Genomic DNA, 8,630 nt, shown 5'->3' on the forward strand with positions numbered 1-8,630 from the left:
AAAGACAAAAGCAAAACACGCAGGGAAACTGAAATGAAGAATAGAATGAGAAGAGAAAGGGGACTTACAGGCTGAGGAAGAAGACGAACGGTAAGAAGTGGGGTTGCAGAGGTCTTGAAGGAGGTTGATGTAAAGGATGCTCAAAGGATGTTAATAACCTTTCAATTCAAGAGTATACGGGCTTAAATAATGTTAATAGCCTTTTGATTCAAGTGTATACGGAGGTACAGATTTCAAAAACGTATTAAATGAATGTCAAATACGAAGGGGTGGGAAGTTGTAATGATTTAAGTAGTGCGTCTGCTTTGATGGCTCTGACGAATTAGTACGAAAAGGAGTGCAACCGCCGTATCTCTGTCTTTCGAGGGTTTTTTGTTTCGTTGGCCGAGAAACCAAACACGCCGAGTAAATATGTTATTCGAATGTTTGGGGAGAAATTGTGGGGGCCGAATAAAAGTGCCCTTAGTTAAGCGGTTCAAATAGGACGTCGAGAAGACTGGTGAGGCTAACTCGGCATGACCAGACTCGTCTGAACAAGATTAAGACCGAGTAGAATCTATCCCGCGGGCCAAGTATGTTGAAAACCTTCTAGCGTATCTGGGGGTCCCAGATACGATGGTGAAAGGTGATGATGGGAAAATGGGCCCTTAGAGAACAATATAAAAATGAGAAGCGTCAACCAAAGTGAGGTATGTAAAAAAAAAAAAAAAACTTGTGAGAGAAGAAAACTTGAGAGAATACTGATTTGTCTGTCAGAGTGCTAGTTTCGGCACTCCCGACCGGAATGTTCATTTCCATTTCAGGTAGCAACTTGAGGATCAAGATCATTTGTCTGGATCAAAGAGTATTTCCAAATTACTTCACCACAGTTCCCACAAGATGAATTGTTTAAATCACCAAAATAGGCCATCGAGCCTGAGCAGCACTTGTTCCGTCGATGATGGTTTACCTTATGTAATTTATCCTATGTAAGGCCAATCCTATTATAAACTTAAGTTGTTTTCGAAACATGGGTTCTTTTGGGAAGAATTAAAAAAAAAAAAAAAGTTAAAAGTCAATTTTTAATTTATTTTGAATCATATATCACTCATATTTTTTTATATATTTTTTTAAAAATAAATTAAAAAATTAACTTTTAATTATCAGAATATTGTCTAATATTAGTTAAATGAATCATCTCGTCTTCTAACATGGATGAGTCAACAATTTTGCGTAAAAATTTTCACTAGGAATCATCTCCTTCACTAGTCAATAATTACCCCTTGTTTTGCTCTCCAAATTTGTTTTGTTAGCCATATCGACCCAACCGCCCATAGCACCAAGCAAAGATGACTGCCAAGGTTGAAAAATGCCGAAACCTCGCAAATTTTTTATACCATAGGCGCATCAACCTTGCCATCCGCCACCGGCGTTTGTTACACAATGGCCCAGACACAATTGATGAGCTATTGGACAGACACGTTGTGAAGAAAGAGAAAAACTACAAGGATGATGAAGAAAATGAGCAATTGACTCGGCAGCGACTCACCAGCACTCGTCGTGAGGCACTGAGTCTCTACCGAGACATCTTTCGAGCCACTCGGTTCTTCATCTGGTCAGACACACGAGGCATGTTGTGGCGTGACGTTCTCAGAGAAAATGCCCGAAAGGAGTTCGAGGCGGCCCGGTTTGAGAAAGATCCAGAAATCATTACTCGTTTGCTTATTGGCGGGCGTGACGCTGTGCAATCGGCTCTCAATAAGCTTGCCGAGAAACAAAGAGAGCAGATTGCCAAGGAACAAGGCAATCAGAATCGTCACTGATTACGGTAATTTCTTCATTTTGTACTCGAAATTGATGTAGAAGATCATGTTAATGTGTTCAAGTTTCTTATTATCGATCAAAGAAGTTAATTTTTGATTCTTGAATTTTGCCGTTACTTCATTTCAAATTGGGGGTATTAAATGGAAGGAGACACAAGAAATATTGGGCATGAGTTTTTCTTGTCTTCGGAGTCAATGTGTGAAATATTGTGGTTTACATTTTCTTGTGTAGCTAAAAAATTTGGGGATTGTTTGCAGTATAGAGTTATTGCATGGCCTTGTTCTCGATTTTATGGAGCTTTAGTTTACTATGAAAGATCTGTTCAGTTTTTTTTTTTTTTAATCTTAGCTTTCTTTTAGAGGTTGGAATTGGAACAATTTAAGTATAAATTCTTTGTTGCTAAGGGGTTTAGTTGGGAGGTTATGGGCTTGCAATTTGCCATAAACTTGTGGGCTGGTGTACAATTGATGTTATCTTGAAGATCCTAGGGAGAAAAGTTTTGTAGTTGGGAGTGAAAATTGTGAAATGCATATGCACAGGGAGAATGTGATGTTTGACATATGAAACAAATGGATTAAGGCTGAACAATGGATAGGAAACACCCATTTTTTTTCTTGATTCACCATTATAGAACCTTACAAATTGCTAGTGTGTCTTCAGGGTACTTGGTCAGAGTTTGATGAATGGCCTAGATTTTCTTATAGAGATAGCTAGGTTCTAGAATAGAAATGGGTTTGAAAAAGTTAATCTTTTCTTCGAGGTTAGGTTGGCAATAGAGGACTTAGTTCTCCCGGAGTCCCGGTATAGATGAGGTTACTTTGTGGATATTATGAGATCTAATCTTTGTTGCCGTGAGGTGTGAGTGTTATGTGCTGTTTCATCAAGTTGATTTTGGATTGTCAATTTTGCAGAATTAACCCCATCAGCCCATCTAGGAATGAATTGCTGCTTACATGCATTTGGTGGTTGAGACGTGGAGATCTATTCGTATAGGTGACAGCCATGAAACAGTCATTCAGGATTAGGCATTAAGCAGTTGAATTTGGCGATTAGAGGATAGTAATGTCTTCTCTATCTCTCTCTCTCTCTCTCTCTCTCTCTCTATTTTTATTTATGTAACCCTTAGTTTATGCCTTAATTGGCCAGGGTTTTGTCTAGAGGATCGAAGGGAGAATCAGACTTTGCCTAAATGAGAGAGAGAACATTAATCTTATTTGCTTTGCAGCCAACAAACGGTGGCCTTATCCAGATCTTGGAGATGGGAATATATTAAAGGCAGAGCTGAGTGAAAGATAACGGGATCAGTTTACCTATTGTTAATAAAATCTCACCTTCAGGCCTAAGTTGCCCTTTATCCCATTTTAGGTAATAGAAGTGAGTGATGTCAGATCATATTTCGGGTTATTTGCTGACCAATTTTCTTATCACAACCTTAGTTTATCAAAAACTAATATCTTTAGTTGTTTTGATTGACAAGGTTGTGTTCTAATTTGGTCCTTGCAATTTACTTTTTCCAGTCTGACATTGACATGGTAGGCTAGGCAGTCATGCTGGGAAGCTGGTGAACTCACTGTGACAAAACTTGTTAGCTACTTATGTTTATCTTAATTTTTTTTTATTTTAACAGTGGCTAAAATGGATGTGATGCTGACATTGTCTAGAAAGAATAGGAGTGTGAAATATAATGCAGGTCCACACAAGAGTGGATCTTGATTAGCTGGAATAGAAGCCTGATTGTGAAGTTGAACCAAACAATCTGTGGCATTTATCTATGTTTAAGAACTTATTTCATGGGCACCACAGCATTAATTTTTGGTTTTTTCTCTTAGTTTGTTTGATTGTTAAATGGCCAGGTGCTTGGCAAGGAACGAGTTGAAAAAATAAAAAAAAATAAAAACCTTATTTTTTTCCTTTTTGGTAATGAATTTCCATATAGAGTTTCTGTAGATGTTGGAGCCTTTTTTTTTTTTTTTTTTTTTTTTTGGGGAGGGGGGGGGGGGGGGAAGCTTATGAATGCGTTTCTTTTCACTATTCCCCCCCCCCCCCCCACCCACACACGCGCTCTGTGCATGGGGGTCGCATTGCTGTTGGTTGACATAATATAGGAATGACATGATAATTATGTTTTGAAGCATATATGAACGTCATTCAGTTTGAACCTGAAACAAGAATAGTTGTGTGACGGTAAAATGGACTAGCAAAAGGTTTTCAATGACTGCTACTTCTGCTCTTCATTCTCTACAAATATCTCGTATATATCAGGTCACCTTTTATCTTGAGAAGCTTTCAGCAGTTGCTGCAGCACTTCTGGACCATGCCCACCACACAATCAGAACCATTAATCTAAAAACAAGCAACCAGTGTTTTAAGGATTTAATCCTCAAATTCATGACCATCATAAAAAATTATAAAATAAAAATTAGATCCATATCAAGCGGTCAAATGAATCAGATAAAGACATTACAGAGGTCTAGCATAGAGCACTTTTTTGAGTTCTTCATTGCCTTCACAAGCACCACCATAACTTTTTGCCTGCATATTTATATATGTCATTGTATTGAACAGGATAGGTACAATTCTTGATCTCTTGCTTGGGACTAACAGATAAAGCATTACCAGAAGGAATGGAAACCTAGCTTTTGGATCTTTAATTATACATTAGTGATAGAGTTACACTTGGTCACACCCTGTAGCACCATACAAAATATTGTTTTTTTTTTGGCCTAGGGACTGTCTCTTGATGGTTCAACTTTTTGAACCTCAATTCGTTTGCATCAAGATTGCTATTTTGGGGTGCATGTAAGAATTTCTAACTCCTGCATTTTATGGGAATTGTTGTGTTGGTAGACAGAATTTTGTTAAACAATTGATTAAATTTTTTAATTTTTTCCCCCCAATTGCTAGAAGTTTGGAATTCCTAACTTGAATTTCCACGCAACAAATAGGCTCTGATTGGTATTATATTCAGAATTGAACTTAAAAAAAGTTAATAATAAACAGACAATAGTTTTACCCAAACAATGCCCTATCAATAGCAACAAAAAAAGATTTAGTTATAGTGCTAATGCCAATGCAGCCTAGGTCTGTTTCTCAGTCAATGCACTAAATGCAAAATCCACATGGACACATTTTGAGATTTGGTAACTATCATTCAAAGAGAGGACCACATTGGGATTAATGTGCAACACAACATGTAGGCGCATTGCTATCACCAAAAACACCAAATAATTCATAGAGACAATAATCTGCATAGTCCATATACAAGAAATTGCAATTGCAATGAATTGATTGGAATGTTTCACCCGCGTTGAAGCGTTTGTATAGGCATAGGAAAAGACTACCATACATCTTTCATGTAAATCCTTGTTACTTTTAAATTAAAATAAACATCAAAGAAAAGAAAAAAAGAAAATACAAATAACAAAGAGGAGAATGATATTTTTAAAACGTAGTTGTCCATATGTATGCTACTACAATTGATTTGAACAGATTATACCATCTGCTGTGCTTTACAATCAAAGCCACTTGTCTTAGTTTCTTAGTGGCAAGTGGAAAGCAGACATTAAGTTAGAAAATTGGCCATAAAACCATATCTTGATTCTCCAGTGACTACGGTCGCATCCTCCCAATAAAGAGAATTAAGTTTGAGTCTCCATAATTTACCAATAATATATATATTTGCTTTTTAGGTGCGATCTTATGTTCAGTATCTTACCAAGCTGATGACCAACTAATGAAATTACAGTGCAGTTTATGTGAAGAAAGCAAGCTTTTCTGTATAGGGACACTTTAACTTAGACTGATATTTGTCGTTGTAGAAAAGTATACTCCTTTGTTGGATTAAGTAACATTGCTATACCAAAATAATATCCTAAAACATTATCTCTAGCAGTGAAAGATCCTTAAATAAAAAAAGAAAAAAAAAACTGTGTGGATGGATGTCTGTGAAGAATAATTTTTCTTATCTGTTTTTACCTCATGCCAAGGCCAAAAAAAACTACAGTTTTGATTTACAATAAAATACCTGTAATTTATCCAATAACTGTAATCGATCCTTCTTTTCTGTGGTTGGGAGATCTTTCCGAACATAATTTAAGACCTGAAACAAAAAATACAAGGTACCTCATTACCAATAGGTGTATCCTATGTTACCTAGAATGCGGATCAGTCCAGTACATTGAACGGGACTGTGGTACGCCATATGCTCTAAAACGTGGTATGATAGGAGTAGAGTTATATATATTATACTTAAAAATTGAAGGTACTTCAAGAGTAATTTTCTTTTAACTATTAGGCATTCAAATTTTTTTTTTCTTTTTTTTTTTCATGTAGCAAATCATTTCTATGAAAATTATGACTCATTTTTTTATTTTTTTGTCTCTTGTCAAAACTCAACTCACCTTAGATTTTAGTTCATATATTTGATTTTTTTCCTCCTACCACGTAAAGAAACATATTGGAAAAAACTTTTGGGATCACTTTGGATCACTAAGGCCTCGTTTGTGATGCTACTTTTTTAGCCAATTAGCCAAAAAGTTACTAAATTAGCCAATTAGCCAATTAGTTATACCAAAAAGTCAACAATTACGGCTTCTCTTTACTTTTTGCACAGCTTTTCGTAATTAGTCAAAAAGTCATCCCAAATATACAAGTTTTTTTTACCTACCTTTTTAGCCAATTAGCCAAAAAGTTACTAAATTAGCCTGTTCCCAAACGAGGCCTAAATTTACTATTTTGGAACGAAGGTGTACCATTGTTCGGAACATGCGTACCAATACTTAAATTGTTAGGGTATTACCGTTTTCTAGTAACATAGGGTGTATCTACTGTTGGAATTTCAAAATGTGGCAATTCCTAAAAGAATTCCTACAAAATACTCACAGAAAATTAGGAAGAAGTATAATTATTTGGGGACATAGATAGAATGTTTGTTCGAATGGGAATGTCTGAAAGCCAACGGGGGCAGTCCTAAGGAAATCTAACACTCTAAATCCCAATTTAAATTTTGAACCATTGTCCACAATGAATACTAAAGATGGAAACTAAAACTGATTTTTGACACAGATCTTGCTAATGTTTATGTAAACATAGGTCACCTAGCCCTTTGGTTCCTACTATGAGCTACATAAAAAGGGGGCAGATACATTTGTCTCACTTCTACAACCAAAAATTAAACAACTAAAACAGGAAACCGGTCAAAACTAAAAACAACACAAAACACAAGCCTCACTTCCACAACCAAAAAATAAACAACTAAAACAGGAAACAGCTCAAAACTAAAACAAAAAAACAAAACACAAAAAGTTGTCACCATTGCCTGATTCACCATTGATGAACCACAAGCAACATATGTAAGAAACAAGAATCTAGTGTTTTGGTTTATGTTAGTTCAATAAAAGACCACATTCAATTCATATGGATCACAAAATGTATGCACATTTCTATCACACAACGCCAAACATGCAATGAGCACAACAATCTACATATATATAGAGCAATCTACATACCTCAATTGTGTTCGGATACCTCGTTCTTCCCCCAACAGTGTTGCGTTTGTTAGTGGAGGAGGAGGAGAGCAAAAGGTTGGCATTGGTTATGGTTTTCCGATAGTTGGAAGAGAGCGAATGTTTCAACACCAATGTTACAAGAATGCAACATAAAATGGAGTATTTCATTTTCTAGAAGCTAATAACTGCATAGAGGAACTCTCTGGACAACATATATGGAGCTTTTGGGTCGGCTCCCTCTGCAACCACCAACAGACCCCTCTCTGCAAGCCACATGGTAAGCTCTTGTGAAGACAGCTCAAATGTCTCCAAAGCCACACCGCCATAGAAGATGGAACGTAACAGAAGAATAAGGGCACCTACAGAAGTGCATTTGTTGCTACAAGGGAATAATCATCATATGAAGCGCTATGACGCGTAAAGCTTGTGTTTTTTTTAAGTATTTTTATAGATTTTGAGTGTTGACCATTTACCTGTGTAACTGATGCTTTTGAGTTTGTAGTTGTTTTTAACTAGCTATGCCCAAACATAACAAAAATGCTACAGACCCCCAAGGACCAATTCACATGGTGCTTTCAAGATATGTGAAAGTGTAATAAGGACCAAGTTCTGTTGCTAAATGTTTTGTTGTGTGTTCAAAAGAAGGGCTAGATTTATCTTCTTGATACACCAGTGACATCATCTTTAAATGTCGAGTAGTTTTTAGTAAGTGCATGTCTGGGTGTATTTCCATTGGCCTTTTGATATGCAATATATGTATTTACCTTTTACTCGGCTTGATGTTTGGCATGATCTTCGTACTCCAATCTATTATCAGGTGGAACATATATCTACCTCAAGTAATATGGTCTCTATTTCATCTATTACTGCTTAGTTTTCCAGGTCAACTAATTGTGAGTTGTTAAACTCTACTTGTCTCATGTGTTGCTCAGAGAGTTTCCTATAGTGGAAATAATATTACTGTTACTTGCACTATTTAGAACCAGTGCTTTAGAATTTAGATTGTAGATTGAATGCATCTGATGGTTATCAAGGTTCTGGTTCAGATTTATGGTTATGACAGCTGCCGAACTCATCTGAGTCTCCTTGCTGATTTCATCATCTCACATAGTTGTATTGTAGACCTATCTATCAGTCACCTCACATTACATTAACCAACAACAAAACAAGCTCTTCATGGTTTCATCTCTCACAATTAGTTGGATTGCATTTGGAAATGGTGGCACTTCTTTCATTGGAACTTTGATTAGAGTGCTCTTTTATTAATTTTTCAGTTCTGTGTTGGACATGGAAGATAAAACCTTGCGCTTGTCATGTTCA

The 8,630-nt window shown here is 36.4% G+C and overlaps 1 non-coding gene across 1 annotated transcript; it reads left to right on the plus strand.

Moving 5' to 3' along the window:
* Nucleotides 1-1,170: 1,170 nt before the first annotated feature.
* LOC114260437 (uncharacterized) lies at nucleotides 1,171-8,080 on the plus strand. The gene is made up of 2 exons (XR_014332012.1): nucleotides 1,171-1,807; nucleotides 4,369-8,080. It is a non-coding gene; the product is annotated as an uncharacterized LOC114260437 (transcript).
* The last annotated feature ends 550 nt before the right edge of the window (nucleotides 8,081-8,630 follow it).

The sequence above is a fragment of the Camellia sinensis genome, chromosome 6, assembly GCF_055761805.1.
Source record: "Camellia sinensis isolate YWXY chromosome 6, ASM5576180v1, whole genome shotgun sequence".
NCBI classification, from domain to species: Eukaryota; Viridiplantae; Streptophyta; class Magnoliopsida; order Ericales; family Theaceae; genus Camellia; species Camellia sinensis.